The sequence below is a fragment of the Hippocampus zosterae genome, chromosome 6 (genome assembly GCF_025434085.1).
Source record: "Hippocampus zosterae strain Florida chromosome 6, ASM2543408v3, whole genome shotgun sequence".
Classification (NCBI taxonomy): domain Eukaryota; kingdom Metazoa; phylum Chordata; class Actinopteri; order Syngnathiformes; family Syngnathidae; genus Hippocampus; species Hippocampus zosterae.
In genome coordinates this window covers 26747501-26762500 of record NC_067456.1, presented here as the reverse complement: position 1 = coordinate 26762500, position 15000 = coordinate 26747501, and the positions used below count along the sequence as shown (strand labels likewise).

The following is a 15000-nucleotide window of genomic DNA, read 5'->3' as shown; positions in this document are numbered from 1 at the left end:
TTCGTCATTCAACTTTCACTTATCCTGTGGTTTGAAATCGTTTCCTTCACGTTGATTTGACAGATCAACGTCTCTTTGGAATTAAATTAATGTCCAACAGAGGGAGCCGTCTGCACGGGGATCGGTCATGATAGCACTTGGACATGAAGCAGCTTGGGATTTCCGCCTGCTGGATGCCTTTGCACCTCCACTGGAAGTGCCCACTTTTGCAACAAACATCAAATACCGCATCTGCGTGCTCGCAGAGGACCGTATGCGAGCCTGACAGGCTGCGCGCTCAAACCACCACGGGAGCGGGCCCCTCCTTCGTGCTCTCGGGAGGAGGTCATTAAATGAAAAAAAAATCACCCCACTACTCCACCCCCGACCCGGAAGTGCCCTGTCTGCTATAAAGAGGACACTTTTCGCGTTTTCCCTTGCATACGGCCATACTACCCTGAGAACGCCCGATCTCGTCCGATCTCGGAAGCTAAGCAGGGTCGGGCCTGGTTAGTACTTGGATGGGAGACCGCCTGGGAATACCAGGTGCTGTAAGCTTTTGCACCCTCCTCCAATTCACAACACGATTCACTGCTCTTTCCAAAAATTTTGGCATTCATTCGTCATTCAACTTTCACTTATCCTGTGGTTTGAAATCGTTTCCTTCACGTTGATGCCCGCCCCGGCCCGGCGGCCAAGTTAAAAAAATAAATAATCCCCGTTCAGTCTCAATGGCAGGGTGCGGGCCGGCCCGGCGGCGATTGCGGCGGGCAGCAGGCCTCTTGGACAGGTTGAGAGATAAAAAAATAATAATTCCCGTGCAGTCTCAATGGCGGGGTGCGGGCCGGGGAATAGGCCTCTTGGCCGGGGTGAATAGTGTTGGAACACGGCCCGCGGAAATAGTAGCGGCTGGAGGTACCGGGGGCGATGCCCGCCCCGGCCCGGCGGCCAAGTTAAAAAAATAAATAATCCCCGTTCAGTCTCAATGGCAGGGTGCGGGCCGGCCCGGCGGCGATTGCGGCGGGCAGCAGGCCTCTTGGACAGGTTGAGAGATAAAAAAATAATAATTCCCATGCAGTCTCAATGGCGGGGTGCGGGCCGGGGAATAGGCCTCTTGGCCGGGGTGAATAGTGTTGGAACACGGCCCGCGGAAATAGTAGCGGCTGGAGGTACCGGGGGCGATGCCCGCCCCGGCCCGGCGGCCAAGTTAAAAAAATAAATAATCCCCGTTCAGTCTCAATGGCAGGGTGCGGGCCGGCCCGGCAGCGATTGCGGCGGGCAGCAGGCCTCTTGGACAGGTTGAGAGATAAAAAAATAATAATTCCCATGCAGAGTCAATGGCGGGGTGCGGGCCGGCCCGGCGGCGAGTGCGGCGGGCAGCAGGCCTCTTGGACAGTTTGAGAGATAAAAAAAATAATAATTCCCGTGCAGTCTCAATGGCGGGGTGCGGGCCGGCCCGGCGGACGAGTGTGGCCGGGGAAGAGGCCTCTTGGCCGGGGTGAATATGTTGGAACGCGGCGCGCGTAAATAGAAGCGGCTGGAAGTACCGGGGGCGAAGCCCGCCCCGGCCCGTAGGCCGAGTTAAAAAAAATAATAATCCCCGTTCAGTCTCAATGGCGGGGTGCGGGCCGGCCCGGCGGCGAGTGCGGCGGGCAGCAGGCCTCTTGGACAGGTTGAGAGATAAAAAAATAATAATTCCCATGCAGTCTCAATGGCGGGGTGCGGGCCGGGGAATAGGCCTCTTGGCCGGGGTGAATATGTTGGAACGCGGCGCGCGTAAATAGAAGCGGCTGGAGGTACCGGGGGCGAAGCCCGCCCCGGCCCGGAGGCCGAGTTAAAAAAAATAATAATCCCCGTTCAGTCTCAATGGCGGGGTGCGGGCCGGCCCGGCGGCGAGTGCGGCGGGCAGCAGGCCTCTTGGACAGGTTGAGAAATAAAAAAATAATAATTCCCGTTCAGTCTCAATGGCAGGGTGCGGGCCGGCCCGGCGGCGATTGCGGCGGGCAGCAGGCCTCTTGGACAGGTTGAGAGATAAAAAAATAATAATTCCCGTGCAGTCTCAATGGCGGGGTGCGGGCCGGGGAATAGGCCTCTTGGCCGGGGTGAATATGTTGGAACGCGGCGCGCGTAAATAGAAGCGGCTGGAGGTACCGGGGGCGAAGCCCGCCCCGGCCCGGAGGCCGAGTTAAAAAAAATAATAATCCCCGTTCAGTCTCAATGGCGGGGTGCGGGCCGGCCCGGCGGCGAGTGCGGCGGGCAGCAGGCCTCTTGGACAGGTTGAGAGATAAAAAAATAATAATTCCCGTGCAGTCTCAATGGCGGGGTGCGGGCCGGGGAATAGGCCTCTTGGCCGGGGTGAATAGTGTTGGAACACGGCCCGCGGAAATAGTAGCGGCTGGAGTCCGGCCCGGCGGACGAGTGTGGCCGGGGAAGAGGCCTCTTGGCCGGGATGAATATGTTGGAACGCGGCGCGCGTAAATAGAAGCGGCTGGAGGTACCGGGGGCGAAGCACGCCCCGGCCCGGAGGCCGAGTTAAAAAAATAATAATCCCCGTTCAGTCTTAATGGCGGGGTGCGGGCCGGCCCGGCGGCGAGTGCGGCGGGCAGCAGGCCTCTTGGACAGGTTGAGAGATAAAAAAATAATAATTCCCGTGCAGTCTCAATGGCGGGGTGCGGGCCGGCCCGGCGGACGAGTGTGGCCGGGGAAGAGGCCTCTTGGCCGGGGTGAATATGTTGGAACGCGGCGCGCGTAAATAGAAGCGGCTGGAGGTACCGGGGGCGAAGCCCGCCCCGGCCCGGAGGCCGAGTTAAAAAAAATAATAATCCCCGTTCAGTCTCAATGGCGGGGTGCGGGCCGGCCCGGCGGCGAGTGCGGCGGGCAGCAGGCCTCTTGGACAGGTTGAGAAATAAAAAAATAATAATTCCCGTTCAGTCTCAATGGCAGGGTGCGGGCCGGCCCGGCGGCGATTGCGGCGGGCAGCAGGCCTCTTGGACAGGTTGAGAGATAAAAAAATAATAATTCCCGTGCAGTCTCAATGGCGGGGTGCGGGCCGGGGAATAGGCCTCTTGGCCGGGGTGAATATGTTGGAACGCGGCGCGCGTAAATAGAAGCGGCTGGAGGTACCGGGGGCGAAGCCCGCCCCGGCCCGGAGGCCGAGTTAAAAAAAATAATAATCCCCGTTCAGTCTCAATGGCGGGGTGCGGGCCGGCCCGGCGGCGAGTGCGGCGGGCAGCAGGCCTCTTGGACAGGTTGAGAGATAAAAAAATAATAATTCCCGTGCAGTCTCAATGGCGGGGTGCGGGCCGGGGAATAGGCCTCTTGGCCGGGGTGAATAGTGTTGGAACACGGCCCGCGGAAATAGTAGCGGCTGGAGGTACCGGGGGCGATGCCCGCCCCGGCCCGGCGGCCAAGTTAAAAAAATAAATAATCCCGTTCAGTCTCAATGGCAGGGTGCGGGCCGGGGAATAGGCCTCTTGGCCGGGGTGAATATGTTGGAACGCGGCGCGCGTAAATAGAAGCGGCTGGAAGTACCGGGGGCGAAGCCCGCCCCGGCCCGTAGGCCGAGTTAAAAAAAATAATAATCCCCGTTCAGTCTCAATGGCGGGGTGCGGGCCGGCCCGGCGGCGAGTGCGGCGGGCAGCAGGCCTCTTGGACAGGTTGAGAGATAAAAAAATAATAATTCCCATGCAGTCTCAATGGCGGGGTGCGGGCCGGGGAATAGGCCTCTTGGCCGGGGTGAATATGTTGGAACGCGGCGCGCGTAAATAGAAGCGGCTGGAAGTACCGGGGGCGAAGCCCGCCCCGGCCCGTAGGCCGAGTTAAAAAAAATAATAATCCCCGTTCAGTCTCAATGGCGGGGTGCGGGCCGGCCCGGCGGCGAGTGCGGCGGGCAGCAGGCCTCTTGGACAGGTTGAGAGATAAAAAAATAATAATTCCCATGCAGTCTCAATGGCGGGGTGCGGGCCGGGGAATAGGCCTCTTGGCCGGGGTGAATATGTTGGAACGCGGCGCGCGTAAATAGAAGCGGCTGGAGGTACCGGGGGCGAAGCCCGCCCCGGCCCGGAGGCCGAGTTAAAAAAAATAATAATCCCGTTCAGTCTCAATGGCAGGGTGCGGGCCGGCCCGGCGGCGATTGCGGCGGGCAGCAGGCCTCTTGGACAGGTTGAGAGATAAAAAATTAATAATTCCCATGCAGTCTCAATGGCGGGGTGCGGGCCGGGGAATAGGCCTCTTGGCCGGGGTGAATATGTTGGAACGCGGCGCGCGTAAATAGAAGCGGCTGGAAGTACCGGGGGCGAAGCCCGCCCCGGCCCGTAGGCCGAGTTAAAAAAAATAATAATCCCCGTTCAGTCTCAATGGCGGGGTGCGGGCCGGCCCGGCGGCGAGTGCGGCGGGCAGCAGGCCTCTTGGACAGGTTGAGAGATAAAAAAATAATAATTCCCATGCAGTCTCAATGGCGGGGTGCGGGCCGGGGAATAGGCCTCTTGGCCGGGGTGAATATGTTGGAACGCGGCGCGCGTAAATAGAAGCGGCTGGAGGTACCGGGGGCGATGCCCGCCCCGGCCCGGCGGCCAAGTTAAAAAAATAAATAATCCCCGTTCAGTCTCAATGGCAGGGTGCGGGCTGGCCCGGCGGCGAGTGCGGCGGGCAGCAGGCCTTTTGGACAGGTTGAGAGATAAAAAAAATAATAATTCCCGTTCAGTCTCAATGGCAGGGTGCGGGCCGGCCCGGCGGCGATTGCGGCGGGCAGCAGGCCTCTTGGACAGGTTGAGAGATAAAAAAATAATAATTCCCATGCAGTCTGAATGGCGGGGTGCGGGCCGGGGAATAGGCCTCTTGGCCGGGGTGAATATGTTGGAACGCGGCGCGCGTAAATAGAAGCGGCTGGAGGTACCGGGGGCGAAGCACGCCCCGGCCCGGAGGCCGAGTTAAAAAAATAATAATCCCCGTTCAGTCTTAATGGCGGGGTGCGGGCCGGCCCGGCGGCGAGTGCGGCGGGCAGCAGGCCTCTTGGACAGGTTGAGAGATAAAAAAAATAATAATTCCCGTGCAGTCTCAATGGCGGGGTGCGGGCCGGGGAATAGGCCTCTTGGCCGGGGTGAATAGTGTTGGAACACGGCCCGCGGAAATAGTAGCGGCTGGAGGGACCGGGGGCGATGCCCGCCCCGGCCCGGCGGCCAAGTTAAAAAAATAAATAATCCCCGTTCAGTCTCAATGGCAGGGTGCGGGCCGGCCCGGCGGCGAGTGCGGCGGGCAGCAGGCCTCTTGGACAGGTTGAGAGATAAAAAAATAATAATTCCCGTTCAGTCTCAATGGCAGGGTGCGGGCCGGCCCGGCGGCGATTGCGGCGGGCAGCAGGCCTCTTGGACAGGTTGAGAGATAAAAAAATAATAATTCCCGTGCAGTCTCAATGGCGGGGTGCGGGCCGGGGAATAGGCCTCTTGGCCGGGGTGAATAGTGTTGGAACACGGCCCGCGGAAATAGTAGCGGCTGGAGGTACCGGGGGCGATGCCCGCCCCGGCCCGGCGGCCAAGTTAAAAAAATAAATAATCCCGTTCAGTCTCAATGGCAGGGTGCGGGCCGGCCCGGCGGCGATTGCGGCGGGCAGCAGGCCTCTTGGACAGGTTGAGAGATAAAAAAATAATAATTCCCATGCAGTCTCAATGGCGGGGTGCGGGCCGGGGAATAGGCCTCTTGGCCGGGGTGAATATGTTGGAACGCGGCGCGCGTAAATAGAAGCGGCTGGAAGTACCGGGGGCGAAGCCCGCCCCGGCCCGGAGGCCGAGTTAAAAAAAATAATAATCCCCGTTCAGTCTCAATGGCGGGGTGCGGGCCGGCCCGGCGGCGAGTGCGGCGGGCAGCAGGCCTCTTGGACAGGTTGAGAGATAAAAAAATAATAATTCCCATGCAGTCTCAATGGCGGGGTGCGGGCCGGGGAATAGGCCTCTTGGCCGGGGTGAATATGTTGGAACGCGGCGCGCGTAAATAGAAGCGGCTGGAGGTACCGGGGGCGAAGCCCGCCCCGGCCCGGAGGCCGAGTTAAAAAAAATAATAATCCCCGTTCAGTCTCAATGGCGGGGTGCGGGCCGGCCCGGCGGCGTGCGGCGGGCAGCAGGCCTCTTGGACAGGTTGAGAGATAAAAAAATAATAATTCCCGTGCAGTCTCAATGGCGGGGTGCGGGCCGGGGAATAGGCCTCTTGGCCGGGGTGAATAGTGTTGGAACACGGCCCGCGGAAATAGTAGCGGCTGGAGGTACCGGGGGCGATGCCCGCCCCGGCCCGGCGGCCAAGTTAAAAAAATAAATAATCCCCGTTCAGTCTCAATGGCAGGGTGCGGGCCGGCCCGGCGGCGATTGCGGCGGGCAGCAGGCCTCTTGGACAGGTTGAGAGATAAAAAAATAATAATTCCCATGCAGTCTCAATGGCGGGGTGCGGGCCGGGGAATAGGCCTCTTGGCCGGGGTGAATAGTGTTGGAACACGGCCCGCGGAAATAGTAGCGGCTGGAGGGACCGGGGGCGATGCCCGCCCCGGCCCGGCGGCCAAGTTAAAAAAATAAATAATCCCCGTTCAGTCTCAATGGCAGGGTGCGGGCCGGCCCGGCGGCGAGTGCGGCGGGCAGCAGGCCTTTTGGACAGGTTGAGAGATAAAAAAAATAATAATTCCCGTTCAGTCTCAATGGCAGGGTGCGGGCCGGCCCGGCGGCGATTGCGGCGGGCAGCAGGCCTCTTGGACAGGTTGAGAGATAAAAAAATAATAATTCCCATGCAGTCTGAATGGCGGGGTGCGGGCCGGGGAATAGGCCTCTTGGCCGGGGTGAATATGTTGGAACGCGGCGCGCGTAAATAGAAGCGGCTGGAGGTACCGGGGGCGAAGCACGCCCCGGCCCGGAGGCCGAGTTAAAAAAATAATAATCCCCGTTCAGTCTTAATGGCGGGGTGCGGGCCGGCCCGGCGGCGAGTGCGGCGGGCAGCAGGCCTCTTGGACAGGTTGAGAGATAAAAAAATAATAATTCCCATGCAGTCTCAATGGCGGGGTGCGGGCCGGGGAATAGGCCTCTTGGCCGGGGTGAATATGTTGGAACGCGGCGCGCGTAAATAGAAGCGGCTGGAGGTACCGGGGGCGAAGCCCGCCCCGGCCCGGAGGCCGAGTTAAAAAAATAAATAATCCCCGTTCAGTCTCAATGGCAGGGTGCGGGCCGGCCCGGCGGCGATTGCGGCGGGCAGCAGGCCTCTTGGACAGGTTGAGAGATAAAAAAATAATAATTCCCGTGCAGTCTCAATGGCGGGGTGCGGGCCGGGGAATAGGCCTCTTGGCCGGGGTGAATAGTGTTGGAACACGGCCCGCGGAAATAGTAGCGGCTGGAGGTACCGGGGGCGATGCCCGCCCCGGGCCGGCGGCCAAGTTAAAAAAATAAATAATCCCCGTTCAGTCTCAATGGCAGGGTGCGGGCCGGCCCGGCGGCGATTGCGGCGGGCAGCAGGCCTCTTGGACAGGTTGAGAGATAAAAAAATAATAATTCCCGTGCAGTCTCAATGGCGGGGTGCGGGCCGGGGAATAGGCCTCTTGGCCGGGGTGAATAGTGTTGGAACACGGCCCGCGGAAATAGTAGCGGCTGGAGGTACCGGGGGCGATGCCCGCCCCGGGCCGGCGGCCAAGTTAAAAAAATAAATAATCCCCGTTCAGTCTCAATGGCAGGGTGCGGGCCGGCCCGGCGGCGAGTGCGGCGGGCAGCAGGACTCTTGGACAGGTTGAGAGATAAAAAAATAATAATTCCCGTTCAGTCTCAATGGCAGGGTGCGGGCCGGCCCGGCGGCGATTGCGGCGGGCAGCAGGCCTCTTGGACAGGTTGAGAGATAAAAAAATAATAATTCCCATGCAGTCTCAATGGCGGGGTGCGGGCCGGGGAATAGGCCTCTTGGCCGGGGTGAATATGTTGGAACGCGGCGCGCGTAAATAGAAGCGGCTGGAGGTACCGGGGGCGAAGCCCGCCCCGGCCCGGAGGCCGAGTTAAAAAAAATAATAATCCCCGTTCAGTCTCAATGGCGGGGTGCGGGCCGGCCCGGCGGCGAGTGCGGCGGGCAGCAGGCCTCTTGGACAGGTTGAGAGATAAAAAAATAATAATTCCCGTGCAGTCTCAATGGCGGGGTGCGGGCCGGGGAATAGGCCTCTTGGCCGGGGTGAATAGTGTTGGAACACGGCCCGCGGAAATAGTAGCGGCTGGAGGTACCGGGGGCGATGCCCGCCCCGGCCCGGCGGCCAAGTTAAAAAAATAAATAATCCCCGTTCAGTCTCAATGGCAGGGTGCGGGCCGGCCCGGCGGCGATTGCGGCGGGCAGCAGGCCTCTTGGACAGGTTGAGAGATAAAAAAATAATAATTCCCATGCAGTCTCAATGGCGGGGTGCGGGCCGGGGAATAGGCCTCTTGGCCGGGGTGAATAGTGTTGGAACACGGCCCGCGGAAATAGTAGCGGCTGGAGGTACCGGGGGCGATGCCCGCCCCGGCCCGGCGGCCAAGTTAAAAAAATAAATAATCCCCGTTCAGTCTCAATGGCAGGGTGCGGGCCGGCCCGGCGGCGATTGCGGCGGGCAGCAGGCCTCTTGGACAGGTTGAGAGATATAAAAATAATAATCCCCGTTCAGTCTCAATGGCAGGGTGCGGGCCGGCCCGGCGGCGATTGCGGCGGGCAGCAGGCCTCTTGGACAGGTTGAGAGATAAAAAAATAATAATTCCCGTGCAGTCTCAATGGCGGGGTGCGGGCCGGCCCGGCGGACGAGTGTGGCCGGGGAAGAGGCCTCTTGGCCGGGGTGAATAGTGTTGGAACACGGCCCGCGGAAATAGTAGCGGCTGGAGGTACCGGGGGCGATGCCCGCCCCGGGCCGGCGGCCAAGTTAAAAAAATAAATAATCCCGTTCAGTCTCAATGGCAGGGTGCGGGCCGGCCCGGCGGCGATTGCGGCGGGCAGCAGGCCTCTTGGACAGGTTGAGAGATAAAAAAATAATAATCCCCGTGCAGTCTCAATGGCGGGGTGCGGGCCGGCCAGGCGGCGAGTGCGGCGGGCAGCAGGCCTTTTGGACAGGCTGAGAGATAAAAAAATAATAATTCCCGTGCAGTCTCAATGGCGGGGTGCGGGCCTGCCCGGCGGCGAGTGCGGCGGGCAGCAGGCCTCTTGGACAGGTTGAGAGATAAAAAAATAATAATTCCCATGCAGTCTCAATGGCAGGGTGCGGGCCGGCCCGGCGGCGATTGCGGCGGGCAGCAGGCCTCTTGGACAGGTTGAGAGATAAAAAAATAATAATTCCCATGCAGTCTCAATGGCGGGGTGCGGGCCGGGGAATAGGCCTCTTGGCCGGGGTGAATATGTTGGAACGCGGCGCGCGTAAATAGAAGCGGCTGGAGGTACCGGGGGCGAAGCCCGCCCCGGCCCGGAGGCCGAGTTAAAAAAAATAATAATCCCCGTTCAGTCTCAATGGCGGGGTGCGGGCCGGCCCGGCGGCGAGTGCGGCGGACAGCAGGCCTCTTGGACAGGTTGAGAGATAAAAAAATAATAATTCCCGTGCAGTCTCAATGGCGGGGTGCGGGCCGGGGAATAGGCCTCTTGGCCGGGGTGAATAGTGTTGGAACACGGCCCGCGGAAATAGTAGCGGCTGGAGGTACCGGGGGCGATGCCCGCCCCGGCCCGGCGGCCAAGTTAAAAAAATAAATAATCCCCGTTCAGTCTCAATGGCAGGGTGCGAGCCGGCCCGGCGGCGATTGCGGCGGGCAGCAGGCCTCTTGGACAGGTTGAGAGATAAAAAAATAATAATTCCCATGCAGTCTCAATGGCGGGGTGCGGGCCGGGGAATAGGCCTCTTGGCCGGGGTGAATAGTGTTGGAACACGGCCCGCGGAAATAGTAGCGGCTGGAGGTACCGGGGGCGATGCCCGCCCCGGCCCGGCGGCCAAGTTAAAAAAATAAATAATCCCCGTTCAGTCTCAATGGCAGGGTGCGGGCCGGCCCGGCGGCGATTGCGGCGGGCAGCAGGCCTCTTGGACAGGTTGAGAGATATAAAAATAATAATTCCCGTGCAGTCTCAATGGCGGGGTGCGGGCCGGCCCGGCGGACGAGTGTGGCCGGGGAAGAGGCCTCTTGGCCGGGGTGAATATGTTGGAACGCGGCCCGCGGAAATAGTAGCGGCTGGAGTTACCGGCGGCGATGCCCGCCCCGGGCCGGCAGCCAAGTTAAAAAAATAAATAATCCCCGTTCAGTCTCAATGGCAGGGTGCGGGCCGGCCCGGCGGCGATTGCGGCGGGCAGCAGGCCTCTTGGACAGGTTGAGAGATAAAAAAATAATAATCCCCGTGCAGTCTCAATGGCGGGGTGCGGGCCGGCCAGGCGGCGAGTGCGGCGGGCAGCAGGCCTTTTGGACAGGCTGAGAGATAAAAAAATAATAATTCCCGTGCAGTCTCAATGGCGGGGTGCGGGCCTGCCCGGCGGCGAGTGCGGCGGGCAGCAGGCCTCTTGGACAGGTTGAGAGATAAAAAAATAATAATTCCCATGCAGTCTCAATGGCAGGGTGCCGGCCGGCCCGGTGGCCGAGTGTGGCCGGGGAAGAGGCCTCTTGGCCGGGGTTAATAGCGTTGGAACGCGGCCCGCGGAAATAGTAGCGGCTGGAGGTACCGGGGGCGAAGCCCGCCGCGGCCCGGCGGCCGAGTTAAAAAAAATAATAATCCCCGTTCAGTCTCAATGGCGGGGTGCGGGCCGGCCCGGCGGCGATTGCGGCGGGCAGCAGGCCTCTTGGACAGGTTGAGAGATAAAAAAATAATAATTCCCATGCAGTCTCAATGGCGGGGTGCGGGCCGGCCCGGCGGCGAGTGCGGCGGGCAGCAGGCCTCTTGGACAGGTTGAGAGATAAAAAAATAATAATTCCCGTGCAGTCTCAATGGAGGGGTGCGGGCCTGCCCGGCGGCGAGTGCGGCGGGCAGCCGGCCTCTTGGACAGGTTGAGAGATAAAAAAATAATAATTCCCGTGCAGTCTCAATGGCGGGGTGCGGGCCGGGGAATAGGCCTCTTGGCCGGGGTGAATAGTGTTGGAACGCGGCCCGCGGAAATAGTAGCGGCTGGAGGTACCGGGGGCGATGCCCGCCCCGGCCCGGCGGCCAAGTTAAAAAAATAAATAATCCCCGTTCAGTCTCAATGGCAGGGTGCGGGCCGGCCCGGCGGCGATTGCGGCGGGCAGCAGGCCTCTTGGACAGGTTGAGAGATAAAAAAATAATAATTCCCATGCAGTCTCAATGGCGGGGTGCGGGCCGGGGAATAGGCCTCTTGGCCGGGGTGAATAGTGTTGGAACACGGCCCGCGGAAATAGTAGCGGCTGGAGGTACCGGGGGCGATGCCCGCCCCGGCCCGGCGGCCAAGTTAAAAAAATAAATAATCCCCGTTCAGTCTCAATGGCAGGGTGCGGGCCGGCCCGGCAGCGATTGCGGCGGGCAGCAGGCCTCTTGGACAGGTTGAGAGATAAAAAAATAATAATTCCCATGCAGAGTCAATGGCGGGGTGCGGGCCGGCCCGGCGGCGAGTGCGGCGGGCAGCAGGCCTCTTGGACAGTTTGAGAGATAAAAAAAATAATAATTCCCGTGCAGTCTCAATGGCGGGGTGCGGGCCGGCCCGGCGGACGAGTGTGGCCGGGGAAGAGGCCTCTTGGCCGGGGTGAATAGTGTTGGAACGCGGCCCGCGGAAATAGTAGCGGCTGGAGGTACCGGGGGCGATGCCCGCCCCGGCCCGGCGGCCAAGTTAAAAAAATAAATAATCCCCGTTCAGTCTCAAATGCAGGGTGCGGGCCGGCCCGGTGGCCGAGTGTGGCTGGGGAAGAGGCCTCTTGGCCGGGGTTAATAGTGTTGGAACGCGTCCCGCGGAAATAGTAGCGGCTGGAGGTACCGGGGGCGATGCCCGCCCCCGCCCGGCGGCCGAGTTAAAAAAATAATAATCCCCGTTCAGTCTCAATGGCGGGGTGCGGGCCGGCCCGGCGGCGAGTGCGGCGGGCAGCAGGCCTCTTGGACAGTTTGAGAGATAAAAAAAATAATAATTCCCGTGCAGTCTCAATGGCGGGGTGCGGGCCGGCCCGGCGGACGAGTGTGGCCGGGGAAGAGGCCTCTTGGCCGGGGTGAATAGTGTTGGAACGCGGCCCGCGGAAATAGTAGCGGCTGGAGGTACCGGGGGCGATGCCCGCCCCGGCCCGGCGGCCAAGTTAAAAAAATAAATAATCCCCGTTCAGTCTCAAATGCAGGGTGCGGGCCGGCCCGGTGGCCGAGTGTGGCTGGGGAAGAGGCCTCTTGGCCGGGGTTAATAGTGTTGGAACGCGTCCCGCGGAAATAGTAGCGGCTGGAGGTACCGGGGGCGATGCCCGCCCCCGCCCGGCGGCCGAGTTAAAAAAATAATAATCCCCGTTCAGTCTCAATGGCGGGGTGCGGGCCGGCCCGGCGGCGATTGCGGCGGGCAGCAGGTCACGTTGATTTGACAGATCAACGTCTCTTTGGAATAAAATTAATGTCCAACAGAGGGAGCCGTCTGCACGGGGATCGGTCATGATAGCACTTGGACATGAAGCAGCTTGGGATTTCTGCCTGCTGGATGCCTTTGCACCTCCACTGGAAAAGCCCACTTTTGCAACAAACATCAAATACCGCATCTGCGTGCTCGCAGAGGACCGTATGCGAGCCTGACAGGCTGCGCGCTCCAACCACCACGGGAGCGGGCCCCTCCTTCGTGCTCTCGGGAGGAGGTCATTAAATGAAAAAAAAAATCACCCCACTACTCCATCCCCGACCCGCAAGTGCCTTGTCTGCTATAAAGGGGACAATTTTCACGTTTTCCCTCGCTTACGGCCATACTACCCTGAGAACGCCCGATCTCGTCCGATCTCGGAAGCTAAGCAGGGTCGGGCCTGGTTAGTACTTGGATGGGAGACCGCCTGGGAATACCAGGTGCTGTAAGCTTTTGCACCCACCTCCAATTCTCAACACGATTCACTGCTCTTTCCAAAAATTTTGGCATTCATTCGTCATTCAACTTTCACTTATCCTGTGGTTTGAAATCGTTTCCTTCACGTTGATTTGACAGATCAACGTCTCTTTGGAATAAAATTAATGTCCAAAAGAGGGAGCCGTCTGCACGGGGATCGGTCATGATAGCACTTGGACATGAAGCAGCTTGGGATTTCCGCCTGCTGGATGCCTTTGCACCTCCACTGGAAAAGCCCACTTTTGCAACAAACATCAAATACCGCATCTGCGTGCTCGCAGAGGACCGTATGCGAGCCTGACAGGCTGCGCGCTCCAACCACCACGGGAGCGGGCCCCTCCTTCGTGCTCTCGGGAGGAGGTCATTAAATGAAAAAAAAAATCACCCCACTACTCCATCCCCGACCCGCAAGTGCCTTGTCTGCTATAAAGGGGACAATTTTCACGTTTTCCCTCGCTTACAGCCATACTACCCTGAGAACGCCCGATCTCGTCCGATCTCGGAAGCTAAGCAGGGTCGGGCCTGGTTAGTACTTGGATGGGAGACCGCCTGGGAATACCAGGTGCTGTAAGCTTTTGCACCCACCTCCAATTCTCAACACGATTCACTGCTCTTTCCAAAAATTTTGGCATTCATTCGTCATTCAACTTTCACTTATCCTGTGGTTTGAAATCGTTTCCTTCACGTTGATTTGACAGATCAACGTCTCTTTGGAATAAAATTAATGTCCAAAAGAGGGAGCCGTCTGCACGGGGATCGGTCATGATAGCACTTGGACATGAAGCAGCTTGGGATTTCCGCCTGCTGGATGCCTTTGCACCTCCACTGGAAAAGCCCACTTTTGCAACAAACATCAAATACCGCATCTGCGTGCTCGCAGAGGACTGTATGCGAGCCTGACAGGCTGCGCGCTCCAACCACCACGGGAGCGGGCCCCTCCTTCGTGCTCTCGGGAGGAGGTCATTAAATGAAAAAAAAATCACCCCACTACTCCATCCCCGACCCGCAGGTGCCTTGTCTGCTATAAAGGGGACAATTTTCACGTTTTCCCTCGCTTACGGCCATACTACCCTGAGAACCCCCGATCTCGTCCGATCTCGGAAGCTAAGCAGGGTCGGGCCTGCTTAGTACTTGGATGGGAGACCGCCTGGGAATACCAGGTGCTGTAAGCTTTTGCACCCACCTCCAATTCTCAACACGATTCACTGCTCTTTCCAAAAATTTTGGCATTCATTCGTCATTCAACTTTCACTTATCCTGTGGTTTGAAATCGTTTCCTTCACGTTGATTTGACAGATCAACGTCTCTTTGGAATAAAATTAATGTCCAACAGAGGGAGCCGTCTGCACGGGGATCGGTCATGATAGCACTTGGACATGAAACAGCTTGGGATTTCCGCCTGCTGGATGCCTTTGCACCTCCACTGGAAAAGCCCACTTTTGCAACAAACATCAAATACCGCATCTGCGTGCTCGCAGAGGACCGTATGCGAGCCTGACAGGCTGCGCACTCAAACCACCACGGGAGCGGGTCCCTCCTTTGTGCACTCCAGAGGAGGTTTATTAAATGAAAAAAAAATCACCCCACTACTCCACCCCCGACCCACAAGTGCCCTGTCTGCTATAAAGAGGACAATTTTCGCGTTTTCCCTCGCTTACGGCCATACTACCCTGAGAACGCCCGATCTCGTCCGATCTCGGAAGCTAAGCAGGGTGGGGCCTGGTTAGTACTTGGATGGGAGACCGCCTGGGAATACCAGGTGCTGTAAGCTTTTGCACCCACCTCCAATTCTCAACACGATTCACTGCTCTTTCCAAAAATTTTGGCATTCATTCGTCATTCAACTTTCACTTATCCTGTGGTTTGAAATCGTTTCCTTCACGTTGATTTGACAGATCAACGTCTCTTTGGAATAAAATTAATGTCCAACAGAGGGAGCCGTCTGCACGGGGATCGGTCATGATAGCACTTGGACATGAAGCAGCTTGGGATTTCCGCCTGCTGGATGCCTTTGCACCTCCACT

General features: G+C 58.9%; 5 non-coding genes across 5 annotated transcripts; all 5 read left to right on the top strand.

Annotated features, from left to right (window-relative positions):
* The first annotated feature begins 418 nt into the window (after positions 1–418).
* On the top strand, positions 419–537 carry LOC127602973 (5S ribosomal RNA). Its single transcript, XR_007963003.1, has one exon. It is a non-coding gene; the product is annotated as a 5S ribosomal RNA (ribosomal RNA).
* A 12295-nt stretch (positions 538–12832) lies between these two features.
* Positions 12833–12951, top strand: LOC127602920 (5S ribosomal RNA). Its single transcript, XR_007962959.1, has one exon. It is a non-coding gene; the product is annotated as a 5S ribosomal RNA (ribosomal RNA).
* Positions 12952–13431: 480 nt separating this feature from the next.
* LOC127602950 (5S ribosomal RNA) lies at positions 13432–13550 on the top strand. The gene has a single exon (XR_007962981.1). It is a non-coding gene; the product is annotated as a 5S ribosomal RNA (ribosomal RNA).
* Positions 13551–14029: 479 nt separating this feature from the next.
* Positions 14030–14148, top strand: LOC127602869 (5S ribosomal RNA). Its single transcript, XR_007962913.1, has one exon. It is a non-coding gene; the product is annotated as a 5S ribosomal RNA (ribosomal RNA).
* Positions 14149–14628: 480 nt separating this feature from the next.
* LOC127602952 (5S ribosomal RNA) lies at positions 14629–14747 on the top strand. The gene has a single exon (XR_007962983.1). It is a non-coding gene; the product is annotated as a 5S ribosomal RNA (ribosomal RNA).
* Positions 14748–15000: the final 253 nt, after the last annotated feature.